The sequence below is a fragment of the Schistocerca gregaria genome, chromosome 7 (genome assembly GCF_023897955.1).
Source record: "Schistocerca gregaria isolate iqSchGreg1 chromosome 7, iqSchGreg1.2, whole genome shotgun sequence".
Classification (NCBI taxonomy): Eukaryota; Metazoa; Arthropoda; class Insecta; order Orthoptera; family Acrididae; genus Schistocerca; species Schistocerca gregaria.
Genome location: NC_064926.1, coordinates 224,610,692 through 224,630,411, shown reverse-complemented (window position 1 = coordinate 224,630,411; position 19,720 = coordinate 224,610,692).

The following is a 19,720-nucleotide window of genomic DNA, read 5'->3' as shown; positions in this document are numbered from 1 at the left end:
TCCGAATAAATCGTGACATTAAATTAACCAAAGTAATACGAGTAACGAGTGAGAAAATGGAATACCACAGACTAACACAAGAATGCCTAAATGCATGTCGTACCTTCCCACCGAGAGACCGACGCAGTTCCGATGGGAGAAACGAGAACAGAACCCGAGAGCAGAACCATGTTAAGCTGGAAAGCCCTACGATAAGGGACAGACTGGACACCCACGTCGCCAGCAAACCATTAGGACGACACCATCCGCAAGTTTTAGCGTGAGACTTTTTCTCGTCTTTGTTACATCAAGGACCACCCCCCAACTCGTGTTTCAAGCTACAGCCCTCCAGAAAAACAGTATAGATCTTATGACAACACAAGAAGGGCCACACCACCCACAAGGTTTGGCGTGAGACTTCTTTGCATCTCTGTTACGTTAGGACCACCCACCAGCCCATGTTAAAAGCTAGAGCCTTCCAGAAGAACAGTATAGATCTTACGATAACGCTAAAAGGACCACACCAGCTGCAGGTTTTAGCGTGAGACTTTTTCGCATTTCTGCTACGTTGCAAACTTTAAAAACATTGCCCCACCACGAAAAGAATAACGTTTCGCACAACGACACTCTGAGCGTGTTTTTTAGGGAATTGACTAGTTTGAACCTGGGACCTGTTGCTGGTAGGGAGATGCCAGAACACACATATGATATGTAGAATTCAGAAGAGTTCAGTGAGACTAGCAATGATATAACCAAATGCTTAATGATCTCAGCGCCAGCTCCACTGCACTTCCTGTAAAAGAATCTTAATACTAACTAAATTTAGTGGAAGGGGTTCAAGGCTTTCCTATTTTTAGTTAGCTGGTAAAATAACGTCAAAGAGCAGTTAAGGTTACCATTGGAAATTTTATTCTACTCACAAAACATTGTTTATAAATTGCACTATTGATAAAAGGAAGTGTTTTAATACAGGATGGTAAAAACCAACTGCGTTCAACAAAAATGTGAACGAATATTCCCTGAATGGGTTTCCAAGTTCTACAATGGATCGAAGGATGACCTATGCCATATCACATCTATAATCTAGGTTTAAATTAAGTTTCACAAGAGAGAAAACTATCTAAATGGTCTACAGTGACCCTCAATTATCTTTAATTACTTATCTAACATGTCGTAATTTACAGTGGCTGATGTGGCTTCTCAATAATTATATAACAGAAAATCATCGCGTTTCAGATTTTTACTTCAAGTGGCAAATGTGAACACCATTAGCTTTAATTACCGACCGACACTAGTATTACGCAAAAAGGGGGTATAACAGATGGACTTCTGCAGTTCTGAGTGAAGCTTTATGCGCTGTTATGCGGTATCGCGTGTTTTCATTACCTTGTCGGTGTTCGTCAGGGGGCGGCGGACGGCGCAGCTCCGTCCAGCTCGCCCTCCCGGAAACAACTAACTCCTAACTTCTCCTTACTACAATTTACCGAAGTTGGTTTAAAAAAAATTATCTGGCTGTGTTTTCTTCTGACTAATCAGGGTCTCAATGTTAACCTTAAGCTCTGCCTACAAAAATTCTGTCTATCCAATGAGAAACGTTATACTTTTCGTGGTGGGGCAATGTTTTTAAAGTTTACAACGTAGCAGAGACGCGAAAAAGTCTCACGCTAAAACCTGCAGCTGGTGTGGTCCTTTTAGCGTTATCGTAAGATCTATACTGTTCTTCTCTAGCTTTTAACATGGGTTGGGGGGTGGTCCTTGACGTAACAAAGATGCGAAAAAGTCTCACGCTAAAACTTGCGGGTGGTGTCGTCCTAATGGTTAGCTGGCGACGTAGATGTCCAGTCCGTCCCATATCGTAGGACCTTCTAGCTTATCACGGTTGTGCTCTCGGCTTCTGTTCTCGTTTCTCCCCTCGGAACTGCGTCGGTCCCACGGTGGGAAGGTACGATATGCATTTAGGCATTCTTGTGTTAGTCTGTGGTATTCCATTTGCTCACTCGATACTCGTATTACTTTGGTTAATTTAATGTCACGATTTATTCGGAGCTATGTGACATACTACTAGATTTGCTTATTATGTCAGGGTTTTCATGGATGGTGTTGGATTTGCCTGCCACCTTACATATCACCACCCTTCGAACTTAATTTTTGCACTGAATTTAGGCAATGATTGAATCGTTGTCTAAGTCAGTCAAAAATTTTCTAATTTATCTAAATTTTGTTGCGTACTGTTCAGCCACCTTATTCTGCTCTATCCTAGTTTGTATTACTAATTTATATTTTTATTTTCTTTCACATTATAATTAAAAATGACAAGAGTAGAATATTTTTATACTATTATTAATTTTTAATTATTTTCTTTTTTTATTTAAGTGTGAAGTTTGCTTTTTAAGAAGTTTGTTATCGAAAGTGAGGAGTCTTTCACATCGATTTTCTTAGAAATATTGTTTTTATGAATGTAGTAATTAAGTAAAATCTATTCCTAACACATTTTCTAATTATCATGTGCAAGTAAAAATGTTTTTGTTTCTAGACACTCATTTCAACATTGTTACACTAACAAATAAGAATTATTTTCAAGAATTACTTTGACAAAGAAATATACATACACAAGTATTGAGATATTATCCTAATAAATGGTACAAATGTTTAAAAAAAAGGGGAAACATCCAACAAGATAATTTTTCATTCTTTGTTTTTATAAGGAGAAAATAAGTAAAATATAGTTATTCTTTTATTTTCATGAGGAGAAAATAAGTGGCATATTGTTTCTTTATCTACTGTCCATTTCAGAACTAATGACTTATTTTTATCGATAGTCTATTTTTTACTTAAGTCCATAGTCAAGGACTGTTATTTTGTAGTTTATTAGGTGTCTGATGTGCTTAACTTATTTAGTTTTTCACACGTTTCTTTTGCACAATTCGTACATCACATAATTTGATTTCACACATTCACACAATCCTATGAATGTTCAAGCATGAGGTTGGCGAATGTTGTTGCACGAAGGTGATGGACTTGAGCGAGATGGATGTGGGCAAGTATTTGATGTACAGCTTCGTTCGTCGTTCCTTGTTGGCTTTGCAAGTGTGTGTTGCTGTTGTGGAGGTCTCATAATGGAATAGAGCTGTGAGTGCAGAATCTTGTGGTTTACTGGCTTTGTATACGTGAAAGTCATCGTTATGTGTCACTGAAAGCGGTCGTTTTTCGTTGTAATACTTCACAGATGACTAGTTTACAATAGGATAGGGATTTGGGAAGGTATGTCGTCTATTCTTCACCCATCTTCTTTCTTGGTCTCAATCTTGCGAATCTTCAACTTCTGTTCTTCCTGCTTTTTCTCTGCTTCTTACTTGCTTCTTGGTTCTTCTCTGTGCAGGATATGGGAATATTTATTGATAATTAGTCGCTTTGAAGTTCTCCTCCTAGTAACAGTTTGACAAATTGTTTGGGCGCATCATTTTTACTTTGTGGAAGTTCTTCAGTTTCATGCATCAGCTGTTGAATAGCAGTAGTGTGACTTTTACGCATATTTTTTGCCAATGGTGGCTTGCCCAATCGGTCTTCTCGTCGGGCCGTTTTTGCTCACTCCACTGAGTGGGGGCGCCCCGGGGTTTACGAGTGGTGAAATTCCGGTGTCCCTGCACCGGTCCCTTCTGGCGGCCTGTGGCGTCTCTGCAGGGCTGTCACTGTGCGGCTCCCTGTTCCATCCCAGCAAGGTTCCGCCTAGCGGGCAAATTTATTGCCCACTTTCTATACAAGGGCCTTCTGTTGGTTTCGCTTCTACCTTGTATGAATTGTGTCTTGATAATTACGTCCTTTTCTTTCTTGATACTTCTCGCGTTGCAACTTGTGGGTCGTTGCATCTCTTCCTTGCTGGAGTTTTTACAATGGTTCTTACAAAAAGTTTTATTTATATTCATCTAACATATGTCTAGTACGTACATTGTTTTGCGCCTTCTTAAAAAGCTTTACAAATTTTGGCACCCTTTCTATGTTATAATTCTAAGATATTTGGAGTCTTAACATCTACTCAAGAATCCTCAAATTCGTTTTTTATTTTTGTGTTGTGTCGTGGTGTATAGCATTTTAGTATTTCATGCAGTTAGACTATCTATGCTTTATCCTTTCACCTTATGGTACTATTGGTGTTATTATTGGAACTACTTTCTTTTTTCCCACCTTCCTCTCTCTTCATTCTTCTTTCTCCTGACGATCTTATCTGCAACATAATCTTGAAATATTGTGCTGATTATTTACCAGTAATAAAATTAATCTTCAAACTTGTACTGAAAGTGTTTAATACTGCAACTCTTGGGTAAAAATACCTCTGCTTTATCTCGTAAACTACCCTCTAATTCTCTTTTACTGTGTTCCGAAATACCTTGAACTTCTTGCAATTTTTCGTCGACTTCTTTATGGGTTGAGTTGAGGCGATTCCTTCTTTTGTGCATACCATTCTAATTCTTCATCCTCTTTATCTCGCGTCATTCTTAATTGTTTGTTTATAACTGGTATTTCTTCTAATTTTAACTTTTGGCCAAAGAGAAGTGTGACATTCCCGAATGTTACGTTATCTTTCCCCATATCTATTTTCGCTCGTCTCTCATTTAAAAAATCTGCGCCTATAATCAAATCTACAGTTAGTTTAGGTATAATCACGAAGTTGGCTTCGATCTTTTGACCTTGGCATGAAAGAGTTAATCTTGTTTGTCTCGTAACTTCCGCAGCATTGTTTCTAATAAGACCTCTTACTTTAATCTTACGTGTTTTCAGAACTGGCAATTTCTCATTGGCATTACACTGCATGAATAAATTTTCTGAGATCGCAGTCAGTTCACTTCCGCTATCAATTACAATATTGACTGGGATATGCTTTACCATGGCCTTCATAATTGGTTGAATTTGAAAGGGTTGGTTCTGTTCTTCTTCTTCTTGCATCAACGAATCCTCCACTTCGTCCTTTCCTCCTACACTCGTTGTGCATGCCTCTGGTAATTCATCTTCCTTGTCAGTATTCTCCCAATTAATTTCGTCCCAATACGATAATGTTATTTTCTTGTCTTCGTTGTCATCTGGTCCCTGCGGATTTGTTTCCTCCTTCTTCTCTTCTCGTGATAAGATTTTTACTTCTCTGTTCAAGGTGCTGCAATTGTCCTGGGTCGGTGCGTCATTCTCTTTGGCATGGACACTTAGCCGTCAATTCGAACGTTTATCGGGGTTTTCTTGTTCAGCTTGTTGATGTGGTTTCTTTGTTGATAATTTGTCCGTCTATTCCGGTTGTCGTTATTCCCTCTGTAATAGTTGTCGCCGATCCTGGGTGAATTATAGTTATTGCCATATTCTCTTCTAAATCCATAACCGGTTCTTTGTTGAAATCTATTGTCGTTTCTTAGTGCGAAGTTATCACATGGTTCGTAATTATTGTTTCTCCTTACTGTGTCTTGTGGATTCCACTGGTTTTTGCTTTCGTTTTCACGTGCGCTTCGTCTTTTTTTTGCGTCATCTTCCGAAAATATGAACTCTAGTTCCCTTAGAATACCTTTAAATGCTTCGACGTCATTGCCTCCGCGACCTACTAATGACTGCTGGTATTTCAATGGTATCTTCATCGCACATAATTTAATCAACTCTCCGTCACTGTATGGTACATCTAAGAATTGATTTTTGTTTGCCATTACTTCGAAAAATTTCACGGGACTCTTCTCTCCTGAATTTTCAAAATATGGGTTCTGTAATAATTCGTACTTCACTCTGTCCTGTGTTTCGCTGGACCAATATCGTGAGAGAAACTTCTCTCTGAAATCTTCGTACGGTCGGCATGTCGCTGCAACATTCTGCATGGTTTCTGCAACTGTTCCTGACACGTGTGCACATATAAAGTCTAATTTGTGTGCTAGCGTCCAGTGTTCTGGTTATAAGTAGGCTGTTTAGTTTTTTTTATTGGTAACGCCGCCGCCACGTAGTGCTCTGTATGAAAAATCACTGGCTGTGCCGTGTGCAGTCTGTGGCTGGTTTACATTGTTGTCTGCCATTGTAGTGTTGGGCAGCGGCAGCTGGATGCTAACAGCGCGTAGCGTTGCGCAGTTGGAGGTGAGCCGCCAGCAGTGGTGGACGTGGGTAGAGAGATGGCGGAGTTTTGAAATTTGTAAGAATTGGTGTCACGAACTGATATGTATATTATGACTATTAAGGTAAATACATTGTTTGTTCTGTATTAAAATCTTTCAGTTGCTAACTATGCCTATCAGTAGTTAGTGCCTTCAGTAGTTTGAATCTTTTATTTAGCTGGCAGTAGTGGCGCTCGCTGTATTGCAGTAGCTTGAGTAACAAAGATTTTTGTGAGGTAAGTGATTTGTGAAACGTATAGGTTAATGTTAATCAGGACCGTTCTTTCGTAGGGATTTTTGGAAGTCAGATTGCGTTGCGCTAAAAATATTGTGTGTCAGCTTAAGCACAGTCGTGTATAAATTTTTCTAAGGGGACGTTTCATGGTAATCCTACTTGGAATTGATCAATAAAAGTTCGTGGATGTAATGAGTGTTGAAATTTTCTGACTGTGAGGAAATGATCGTTGTCGTACTTCGTCATAGTTCCATATGAAATTCGCGATTCTTCGCCACTTTTGTTTCTGATCATTTCTCCCGTCGTTCTTTCCGGTTGTGGTAGATCCATTGGATATTGTCCACTGTAACTTTCGCCTACCCTTGCGTAGTATCGTTGGAGTGGTACGCAATAATTTTCTGCCATCGGTTGTGAATGTGTAGCTGAATGCATTGCACTGTACTCTTCGCGACCTGGCTTTCCATTGTCAAGTATGTTACTTTCCGCCTGTGATTGGAATCGCAAATGCGTAATATATTCGTTAATTGCTTGTTTTTCCGGTGCTGCTACAGATACGGATGTGGTTGCAGACTCTGTGCTTGTTCGATCCTGTTCACTACGCTCTTCAGTGGTTTGCAACAACTCTGTTCGCAATTTCTGAAATTGTCGCTTCGTTTGCGCTTCTATTTTGACTATGCGGCTATCATATCTTTTCAGCGCTGCTTTTGTGACACGTTTGTGTAACACACTGTTTTCAACAATTTCACGCGCTGCACCTGCTGCTTGTCTAGTAATTTCGTTTATCTGCTTCTTAGTTTCTTGACTTCTCCGTGGGTGTTGTTACATAATGTTCTGATCTCGTCCTGAGTGTCATTACGCAATGTTTGTACGTCCACTTGTACCTTGTCAATGTCTGTTCTCAATTTATTGTAACCTCTTATTAAGTTTCCTATCACTTCTCGAGATTCTTTTGCCCTGTCTTCAATATGACTTAGGTGTAACTGAATTTTTTTGTTTTGTTCTTTAATCTCACTCATTTGTCTCGAGGTTTCTGCATTCTGAATTTGAATTTGGTTCGCTATGTCTTTATTTTGCCTTGTCATGGTTTCCGTAATTTGTTGTAATAATTCTGCCAGATTAGTGGGTCCTATTGCGTTTTCTTCCGACGTCCTACGCTCTGTGTTTTCGCCCAAGTGTTGGTTCGCAACCGATTGCATTGACCTCTGCTGTGACACTTTTCTGCTCGCATTCCTTGTACTCTGTGGTGAGGGAGCTCTGATTACTTGTACTATGGGTTCTACGTATTCGAGACGCAAGTTAGAATCCTCATCGACTGTCTCTCTACTTTCCTACTCCTCTGTCGTACGCTGACTTACGTTTTCTATGCCTTGACGTACATTATCCTCGTTATTGTGCGTTATCTGTCCTATATCTCGCGATACTGCATCGTCTGTTGTACTGTCCTCTACCCTCTGTCCATTTTCATGCTGGGTCTCTACCTCAATTCGGTCAAGGTCTCGATCTGCCATTGCTAATCTTTCCGAATACCTTATTTTCTGTTTTAAAAGCAATTCACGCGCCCTACTTCGTGTCAACATGCGCTCATACGATCTCACGCGTTTCATAAACTTTTTGTTCACACGACTTGACGAACAATTCACTTACTTGTTGGGTCAGAACCAACTTGTCAACGATGTATCCGCCACCTGTGCGCTTGCATTGGAGAGAAAACTTAATTCTAACAATATTAAAATTCATATCTTAATTCTGCTATTGTCTCTGCCAGACTCATTTCTATTGAATACCTTTACTATCTATCGCTGCAGCTACTCTTTTCGGCTATGTATAACATAAGAAAAAAAATTTACTACGAAAATTTTTCAGCGTGATATTTTTCTCACCTAGTTAGGCATGTGGTCGACCTTCAATAATGGTATTTTACCATCCTGGCAGGGTCGCCATTTTCTAAACATTCATGGTGGTATCTGTTTGTTCTATATTGTGTCTCCCTACCACTTTCGCACAACAATGCTCTGAGCATGTTTTTTAGGGAATTGACTAGTTTGAACCTGGGACCTGTTGCTGGTAAGGAGATGCCAGACCACACATGACATGTAGAATTCAGAAGAGTTCAGTGAGACTAGCAATGATATAACCAAATGCTTAATAATCTCAGCGTCAGCTCCACTGCACTCCCTGTAAAAGAATCTTAATACTAACTAAATTTAGTGGAAGGGGTTCAAGACTTTCCTATTTTTAGTTAGCTGATAAAATAACGTCGAAAAAGCAGTTAAGGTTACCATTGGAAATTTTATTCTACTCACAAAACATTGTTTATAAATTGCACTATTGATAAAAGGAAGTGTTTTAATACAGGATGGTAAAAACCAACTGCGTTCAACAGAAATGTGAACGAATATTCCCTGAATGGGTTTCCAAGTTCTACAATGGATCGAAGGATGACCTATGCCATATCACATCTATAATCTAGGTTTAAATTACGTTTCACAAGAGAGAAAACTATCTAAATGGTCTACAGTGGCCCTCAATTATCTTTAATTACTTATCTAACATGTCGTAAATTACAGTGGCTGATGTGGCTTCTCATTAACTATATAACAGAAAAATCATCGCGTTTCAGATTTTTACTTCAAGTGGCAAATGTGACCACCATGAGCTTTAATTAACGACCGACACTAGTATTACGCAAAAAGGGGGTGTAACAGATGAGACTTCTGCAGCTCTGAGTGAAGCTTTATGCGCTGTTATGCGACATCACGTGCGTTCATTACCTTGGGTCTCAATGTTAACCTTAAGCTCTGCCTACAAAAATTCTGTCTATCCAATGAGAAACGTTATACTTTTCGTGGTGAGGCAATGTTTTTAAAGTTTGCAACGTAGCAGAGACGCGAAAAAGTCTCACGCTAAAACCTGCAGCTGGTGTGGTCCTTTTAGCGTTATCGTAAGATCTATACTGTTCTTCTGGAGGACTCTAGCTTTTAACATGGGCTGGGGGGTGGTCCTAACGTAACAGAGACGTGAAAAAGTCTCACGCTAAACCTTGTGGGTGGTGTGGCCCTTTTTGTGTTATCGTAAGATCTATACTGTCCTTCTGGAGGGCTGTAGCTTTTAACATGGGTTGGGAGGTGGTCTTTGACGTAACAAAGACGCGAAAAAGTCTCACGCTAAAACTTGCGGGTGGTGTTGTCCTAATGGTTAGCTGGCGATGTGGGTGTCCAGTCCGTCCCGTACCGTAGGGCCTTCTAGCTTAACACGGTTCTGCTCTCGGGTTCTGTTCTCGTTTCTCCCCTCGGAACTGCGTCGGTCTCACGGTGGGAAGGTACGACATGCATTTAGGCATTCTTGTGTTAGTCTGTGGTATTCCATTTGCTCACTCGTTACTCGTATTTCTTTGGTTAATTTAATGTCACGATTTATTTGGAGCTGTGTGACATACTACTAGATTTGCTTATTATGTCAGGGTTTTCAAGGATGGTGTTGGATTTGCCTGACACCTTACAATCTTGCACCCCTTATTGTTTTGCGAGGCACTACCACAGCATAGGCCTACTTGATATTTTAAGGACCTTCTTGCCTCCCACTGTTGAAGAGCAATTCGAGGATTTCGATTGTATCTTCCAACACGAGCGAGCACTTGTTCATAATGCATGGCCTGTGGCGAAGTGGTTATACGACAATAATGTCTCTGTAATGGAGTAGCCTACACAGAGTCCTGACCTGAATCCTATAGAACACCTTTGGATCTTTAAAACGCCGACTAGACCATACTAAATTCCAGCATTACCGATGGGGGGCGCCACAAACATGTAAGTCATTTTCAGGTATACAGGGTAGTCAGTGCCATTTTGTTCCACTATGAGAAGCTATTCATTAACATTTAATATTAAAAGTCATAAATACAGACCTAATTTTAAAAGTCCTGGTTCTTGAAAACAAATTTGTTATTCTAGTTTTGAGAAGGCATTAGTTCTACTTTGCTATGTGACCACTCATGAACAAGAGTTCAAATTTACTGTACTCTGCAACAGCATCTGGTCACATATGAACCTATTATTATTATTATTATTATTATTACCTTTGTAGACCCAGATAGGCATTTGGAAATGTTATCAGGCAGGAGATGCGCAGAGTGTCATCGAAAGCATATCCAGAACATAAAGACTTTCATAAGAACGAAGTGGCTGTGTTTAGGAACTTTCACGTGGAACAAGAACAAAAAATTAGAAAAGGCGTGGAACAAGAATGTGCTCTCTCTCCTCTTACAGTCAATTCTTACACCAGGACGCTGTACTCCAAGTTTGTGAAACGATTGAAGTTTGGATGAAAATTAATGGATATTGGGTAGACCTGCTGCTGATGATACTGCTGTGGTCACGGAGATCAACAAAACCTAGAAAATTTCCTCAGCAATTTAAAAAGTTTTCTGTAATCGGTATAGTACGAGAATAAACAAGAGAAAGACTAAAGCGATAGTATTCATTACTGAAGAAGAATATGAACAGGTAAGATTGAGCATTGGAAGAGAGGACTTAGAAGTGATAGAGCAATTTGCCTAATGTGGAATCAGAATCACAAGGGATGGTAGAAGCCAGGGAGAATTTGTAAGCAAAATATAGGAAGCCAAAATTGCTTTTAGTTTGAGTAAGAACTTACTCAGCAGCAAGAATATCAGCCTGGAAGTAAGGAGCGGATGATGACAGCGTTTGTTTGGAGTGCAGCTTTATACTGGTGCGAAACTTGGGCAGTAGGAAAACAAGAAAGAAGACAGCTAGGAACCTTGGGAATTTGGAGCTACAGAAAGGTTTTGATAATCCTCTGCAGAGATGCAGTTACCGATGAAGAGCTGTTCGGAAGAATACAGGATACAAGATCTCATGGTGTGCATCCACACAAGTAGAGACAAACTCATATGACACATTTTAAGACACATTAACTTCATTGGAACAACAGCTAATGACAAAAGGAATCGCTAGAGATGAGAAAGAATGTCATGCATGCAGCAGATTATGAGTGATATAGGGTATGCTAAGTGTGCAGAAATGAAGAGGAAAGGAGGAAAATAGACAGAAGAGTGAAAAAGCTTACTGCTGTAACCAGTGACAGGTTTGAACGCTGAATAAGAAAAAGAGAAGTACTACGTGTGTTAAAATACGGAAAGGCAATAATTTAACTTTCGCTACTTGGCAGGATCCCCATGAACAACAAGTGATCGCACGACAGTAAAACTTCGTGGAAACATTTGCAAGGACATGTGGAAGAGAAATAACGAATATACAATTGAAAGAAATACATTTTAATTTTCGCATGAGAGGATAACATTTGTTAATAGCGTATCATGTTTACGTTCCAGGTTGCTCAGTGTGACGACCATTTGCAACCAGGACAGCCTGGAACCGCACTAGAGATCCATGTAACAACTGTTCGCAGCACTTTTCCACCGGTGAACCATGGAATGGTAAGCTGTTGTGACACAGCTCGTGCACTGCTTGCCATCCGCCTTTCCCTGGAGCGATTCACAAATCGCCAGTTAATTAGAACTTCCCAGTCGCATTCTTCATTCAACCCCAGTGAGCAAAAGAGGACCTCTCTATATTCCTTTAATGCGTCGATTTTCGCTAAGAGCAGCAGCACTATACTTGTTGTTGTGATGAAACAGCTTTACAGATAAAGCCCTTTTCCCCTTGTCCCACCCATGTTGGCTGTATGCAACTGTATTATACATTGATGTTTCTTATTTCAACCATCCGTCGCCGTACCAGTACCGGCGCCTAACGGCAAATCATTACACTAACACCACTAACATCGCAAATCCTGTAGCACTCAGTGTGAACATCTTTTCCTATCAAGTTGGATAGACCATATGGTAAATAATTTACCGGCTACACAGGATCAAGTAGCGAAAAGTTAATTATAATCTACCTGTATATTGTTTTGAGCAAATTTTTTACTTTATGCCAATAAGACCTAATTTATAACACTTGTGAACAGAGCTGCACTGAGGCGATCCTGCGCCCTTGTTACAACTGGCAAACGCACACACACACACACGCGCGCGCGCACACACACACACACACACACAGACACACACACAGACACAAAACATTTCAGCAATATTTTCTACACAGATTTAGCTAGTTTTATGATTCTGCAAGTAGGTTAAATATCAATGAAGTATTATTGAAAAATAGTACTTTACTGAACTATGCTGATATAAAATATTGCATACAACAAATTAAATGAATGATTCTAGTAAATATACCACAAGTAGTATAAAGGTTCTAAAACATTAAAGTGAAAGTGTCGTATTGTTTATGGAGCAACTGTACATTGACCTTAGTCTGATGTATAAGTAAGGAGCACATATAAGAATCCTACTAGACTATATCATCAGACATCTTGCCAAAGGAAAAATACACCAAAATGACGTTATCAGTTTCCCAGCACATCAATTCACCAATAAGAATGGAGGCAGATTCATTGAGGTCTGTCAGCAAGAGAATCTGAAAATCATGTCGACCTCCCTAACGAAAAATTTTCGAAAGCAAAAGATATGCAGGTAACCCATACAATTGCTTGATGAGTATCGATTCCATCACGTTGTCATGACATACAGTTCAGAGACGAAAAGCACACAGGTGGAAATGTCGATCGGATTGCTATCTTCTTCACATCAAAGTTAAATTTACTACTAAAGAGCACAACTCGAAAGTGCTCACGCTGAGAAAAAATACACAAAAAGGATCCAGGAAAATAAGATAAGTGAGGAATGGGAGAAGGGAAAGACAATCAGCTGGGTACTGTTTCAAACTAAGATTATACAGAAAGTAAAAGTGCTACCCACAGAAGGAGAACTTAAAACCACCTTGGCGAGGCAGCATGTGAAAATTAGAGATGGGCAAAACTGTTCTTTTCAGGAATCGGATCAGAACTGTTCACTCCCTGCAATGAACTAGCTCTTTTTCATGACTCACCACTCATTCACAATATAAAATAAATGGAAGGCACATTGCCCTTTAAACTTGGTTTATTCCAGTACTATACCTGTATTTTGATCTTATTTGATCCTATTTTGAAGTAACACAAATAATGAGTAAGAATTTTGTATTGTTTATTGAAATTTCAATGATATGACAAAGTTTTTGATTATTGATTTATTTTGCACTATCGTGGTTTTTGCTTTGTAGTCATTATCATGGTCAAAGGTGAAATAGTCATAAAATATTTGACATGTCTGAATGATTGTAATATTGTGACAACAATCATTCAGACATGTCAGATATGTAATAAATATTTCACCTTTGCACGTGGTAATGGTTACAAAGCTAAAACAGCATGCTGATAACGACACTTTTGAGTGCCCCGCAAAGCAAACCTCTACATCTAAATCGTGATAGCGTGAAATGAAGTAATAATGAATCTTAATCAAATTGTTCCATTTTCATTCATAAAGTACAGTATGACTGCAGTCTGCAATGAAGGAAAAAATCACTGATAGGTTTATATTACATCCTGAGTCACTTTGAGATAGAAAAATTACACATTTCATCTGGTGGAAAAAATAAAAATATTACAATAAAATTCTAAGTATTTTTATCAGGTAGGGAAATTCTGAAAATAAGACTGATTCATATTATGTAAACAAACTGTAATTACATAAAAAGTAACATACAAAAACTGTAATATATTTTAGTATGCATAGTCAACACACATAATGAGTATATGTTATAGGAAAAACTAATCAATGTTCTGGTTTATAAATAAAATTTGTTCAGTTTTACTCGAAGTGAGTCTGTTACTTCTGTCGTTGCATATTTGTCCTGCTTTTGAGAAGATACGCTCACAAGGCACTGATGTAGCCTTCCGAAGACACCTAAAATCGCAAAATCCGTACTGCAATAAGTAAAAAATATATAAATTTGACTGTAAGACCAAAGTGCTGCATATAGCTTTACACCGAATAAAACAAGGAAAATATTGGTGTATCACATTTTGCAATGCGTTTATCGGTTCACTCGTAATTAAAGCGTAAATTCGAGTGTCCATAATAAAAAATCCTATAGTAAGAGGAGTCGTCAGGAACCTAATCTTATCAGTTTAAACAAATAAAAATAAAATAAAAACAAATGATGTATACATAACATAATTATGTAATATACATACCGGTATTACTACGAAGAACAATATCCAGTAGAGAGGAACTCCGATGCAAAGGCGCTGAGTCACGCAGGTCGATCCGCGAGCTGTATTACTGCGTGAGCTAAGACTGCAGAGACCAGTGTGACACCTGAGTTGCTTTACTCTACGCTCTGGCTAGAGTCGAGGACGATGGAGTGAGCGTTGAGCGGGCGAGTTCCGAGGGTGGGGGGGAGCGGTGAACGGTCACCAGTCACCCGTTCCGAGACAAATCGTCCGTTCTCTTGCGAGCAGGTTCTTGCAAGTAGTTCTTATGTTCTCCGCTAGGAGGCTCTCTGTCCTGTTGCTCGCATCAACTGCCCAGAGGGCAAGACATGCGACTGAAACGATCGCCGACGCAGTGCGATGCTAATTAAGGTACGCCAGACACGGCATGTGGCAGAGGAAGCACAGAGAAGGCATGGCATATGTGAAACACTAAATCCAATGGGGCACTGCACAATGCAGGCAGCCAAGGCAGAAGCAGGGCAGAGGCCGGCGCTGGCTGTGTTGTTTGGCGTGCAGTGTGCTCTGACCAGCAGAGGCCCCGCTGATCTGCTCCGACTCTCTCTCTCTCTCTCTCTCTCTCTCTCTCTGCTGTGGGAAACGTTTGGAGCTGCCGATTTTTTTTTTCTGAATCACTGATTGTTCACTCCTTTGAAAGATTCAACTCTATGAATCAGTTCAGGAGCAGATCCCCCATCTCTAGTGAAAATACGTTGGGAAAACGAAAGAGCTCGTTCCAGAAATATAACAGTAAAATATGACCCCAGACTAAAGAATAATTTTCAATATAAGAAAGAAGGTGGCAACATTAGACAGAAAGTCAACAAACGTGAGTGAACCATATTAAATTACTGAAAATAACTGTAGGGAAATCAACACACGTGACTTTTGAGGCATATTCATTTGGAAGATCCGTGGATACACACCACAGAATCTGTGCTTCAGAAAGCAGGATTGTAAACTTGCTCTGACAAATCACGATAACTGCAGGGAGCTATTTCAATACCTCTCTGAGCTATGCAACTGCCCAGAACCAGCTTCAAGATTTCCCAGGGAGCTTCATACACACACACACACACACACACACACACACACACACATATGAACGCACGCACATAATCTCAGCCAGTACCAGTGATGAAATTTACAACTATATCCTTAGGGCATTTAAAGGAAGATGGTGTCATCACCAAGATATTGAAGTACACTGCAACTAACACACCTGAGGAACTTACACAAATCATCGCCGTTATTTGGCATACAGAAAAACAGCCAGATGACTGGAAGCACACATTCATCCATCCAAATGGCTCTGAGCACTATGGGACTTAACATCTGAGGTCATCAGTCCCCTAGAACTTAGCACTACTTAAACCTAACTAACCTAAGGACATCACACACATCCATGCCAGAGGCAGGATTCGAACCTACGATCGGAGCGGTCGCGCGGTTCCAGACTGAAGCGCCTAGAACCGCTCGGTCAAAGCGGCCGGCACTCATCCATGCAGTCCACAAGAAAGGTCACAGGACAAACGCAAATAACTAGAAAGGGATCACCCTCTCTGAAGTTACGTATAAGAATTTTAGAACATGTTTTTTGCTCGAGTATCATGTCGTTTTTGGAAACCCAGAATCTACTCTGTAGGAATCAACAAAGATTCCGGAAACAGCGATCGTGTGGGACCCAACTTGCTTTATTTGTTCATGAGACCCAGAAAATATTAGATACTGGCTCCCAGGTAGATGCTATTTTTCCTGACTTCCGGAAGGCGTTCGATACAGTTCCGCACTGTCGCCTGATAGACAAAGTAAGAGCCTACGGAATATCAGACCGGCTGTGTGGCTGGATTGAAGAGTTTTTAGCAAACACAACACAGCATGTTGTTCTCAGTGATGAGACGTCTACAAACGTTAAAGTAACCTCTGGCGTGCCACAGGGGAGTGTTATGGGACCATTGCTTTTCACAATATATATAAATGACATAGTAGATAGTGTCGGAAGTTCCGTGCGGCTTTTCGCGGATGATGCTGTAGTATACAGAGAAGTTGCAGCATTAGAAAATTGCAGGAAGATCTGCAGCAGATAGGCACTTGGTGCAGGGAGTGGCAACTGACCCTTAACACAGGCAAATGTAAGGTATTGGGAATACATCCAAAGAAGGATCCTTTATTGTATGATTATATGATAGCGGAACAAACACTGGTAGCAGTTACTTCTGTAAAATATCTGGGAGTATGCGTGTGGAACGATTTGAAGTGGAATGATCATATAAAATTAATTGTTGGTAAGGCGGGTACCAGGTTGAGATTCATTGGGAGAGTCCTTAGAAAATGTGGTCCATCAACAAAGGAGGTGGCTTACAAAACACTCGTTCGACCTATACTTGAGTATTGCTCATCAGTGTGGGATCCGTACCAGATCGGGTTGACGGAGGAGATAGAGAAGATCCAAAGAAGAGCGGCGCGTTTCGTCACACGGTTATTTGGTAAGCGTGATAGCGTTACGGAGATGTTTAACAAACTCAAGTGGCAGACTCTGCAAGAGAGGCGCTCTGCATCGCGGTGTAGCTTGCTCGCCATGTTTCGAGAGGGTGCGTTTCTGGATGAGATATCGAATATATTGCTTCCCCCTACTTATACCTCCCGAGGAGATCACTAATATAAAATTAGAAATATTCGAGCGCGCACGGAGGCTTTCAGACAGTCGTTCTTCCCGCGAACCATACGCGACTGGAACAGGAAAAGGAGGTAATGACAGTGGCACGTAAAGTGCCTTCCGCCACACACTGTTGGGTGGCTTGCGGAGTATAAATGTAGATGTAGATGTACATAAGATATTCTCGCATGTGTTTTCCAAACAACACTCAGCACATCTTAAACGTAGATCGACGAATACCAAACGAATTTTCTACCACGGTGCTCGCACGTTGAACGGATTTTCAACCTAAAAACAATACCGAAATCTGCGGCAACCGGAAATAGCTCAATCATCTAGAAGTTCGTCAACTTCAAGGATATTTGGTTGATAGACCGATAGTTTCTGTTTGATATACAAGAAAGGCAGGGATTAGACCCAAAGACACTATGTCTCATTAACTAAATACTCACGAACATGAAATCCAAATTTATAATCGTTCTATAGATATATAACCTGCGATGAGTGGCACAGCAAAGTCATGTAATAAATGGATTTGACTGGTATAATAATTATGCGAGGTTTGTTCAGAAAACAACCGAACATTTTATATTACGAGCCAACAGAGACACACTGACGGAAAAAGTGGCAACACCAAGGAGGGGTTCTCCGACCTAAACGAAAGCTTGTAGGCGTGCTCTACATCTGAAAGAATAATTCTGTTCAAATTTCGCGCCAGTTGCGGAAGAGTGGCGCTAGTAGTGAAACTATGAGGATGCAAACCAGGTTTGCTTTAAATACCAGTTGTAACGGTCGTGAGCGTTAGTTACATTATTTTGAGATTGGGCGTGGTGAGTTGATGCTAGTCGGAATGCCTTTAAGGCGACAAAGACGCTATTATCGACACCTCACCGAGTTTAAACGCGATCGTGTAATAGGTCTACGAGAAGCTGTACGTTCCTTCTGCGATACTGCAGGAAGACTTGGCAGTAATGTAGCCACTGTACTTGATTTCTGGAAGCGGTGGTCACCAGAATGTACGGTCGCAAGACCGTGCCCCGGACGGTCACGTGGTACTACCGAGGGGGAAGACCATCGTGTTCGGTGTGTGATTCTGATGCATCGTACCACGTTTGCAGCAGCAAGGTGAGCAGCAGTTGGCACCGCACTGACACAACGAACTGTTACAAATCGGTTACTTCAAGGGCAGTTCTGAGCCAGGCACCCTGTAGCGTGCATTCCACTGACGCCAAATAACCGCCATTTGCTATTCAGTGGTTTCAAGAGAGAGAGATCATTGGAGGGCTGGGTGTGGGTTTGTTCATCTTTCTGATGAATTCTGGTTCTGCCGCGGTGCCAATGATAGCCATACGTTGGTTAGAAGGGGGCCAATTGAGGTCCTGTACCAACCTGCCTGCGTGCAAGAAACTGGGGGGCTTCACCTAGAGTTATGGTCTGGGGTGCATTTCTTTTAACTCGCGTGGTTATCTCACGCACGCTGACAGCAAATTTGTACGCGAATCTGGTGATTCGAAGTGTTGAGCTGCCATTCATGATCAGCATTCCAGAGGGTTTTTTCCAACAGGATAACGCTCGCCCACACACTGCTATTGCAACCCCACATACTCAACAGAGCGTCGACATGTTGCCTTGCCATCCTCGATCACCAGACCTGTCTCCAATCTAGCACATATTGGGCGTCATCGGACGACAGCTCCAGCAGCATCCACAACCGACATTAACCGTCTCTGTGCTAACCGACCAAGCCAACAGGCATGGAACTGCATCCCACAAATTGACATTCGGCACCTGTACAACACAATGCATGCACGTTTGCAGGTTCGCATTCAACATTCTGGCGATTACTTTGGTTATTAATGTATCAGCATTCCACATTTGCAATGGTTTATCTCGCGCTTATATTACCCTGTTATCTCATTAATCTACGTTAATTATGTTTTGGTGCTGCGATTTTTTCTCCCGCTGCATTTAGTGATATGCAGTTGGCAGCATTACCTTGCACGTCACCTCCTTTGTAACCGCGTCTTTTTTGCAGTGTTGACATCTCGTTTTGTTTATGGTGATGTTGTTATTTGAAAGTGTTTAAGTGATAGTAGCAATGTTTAAATTATACTATTTTGTGGAATAATGACGCAACGTAAAATTTTGCGTGAAACTGTGGAAAACTTTTACAGGAACGGTTCAACTTCTGAAGCAAGCTCTGGGTCGTACGCAGTGTTGCAAATTATTTTAATGATTTAAAAGTGGTCGTCAGCCAATTGAAGAGGAAACTCGCCCAGGAGGGTCTTCCACTTCAACTAATACCTCGCACGCTCAGAAAATCAGCGATAAACTTACTGACTGTTTTGTAACAACCGGTAAGTCGCGTGAAAAGATTCACAAAAAGAGACCAGAATTGTGCCGAGACAGCTCATAGTCCTTGCACCACGACAATGTGCACGCACCCTCAGCTATGTTAATTCGACAGCTTTGTGCCAAAAACCAGATGACTATCCCCCCGCGTCTCGTTACTTGCCAGACCTGGCTCCTTGCAATTTCTTCTTACGCCCGCAAATACAATCA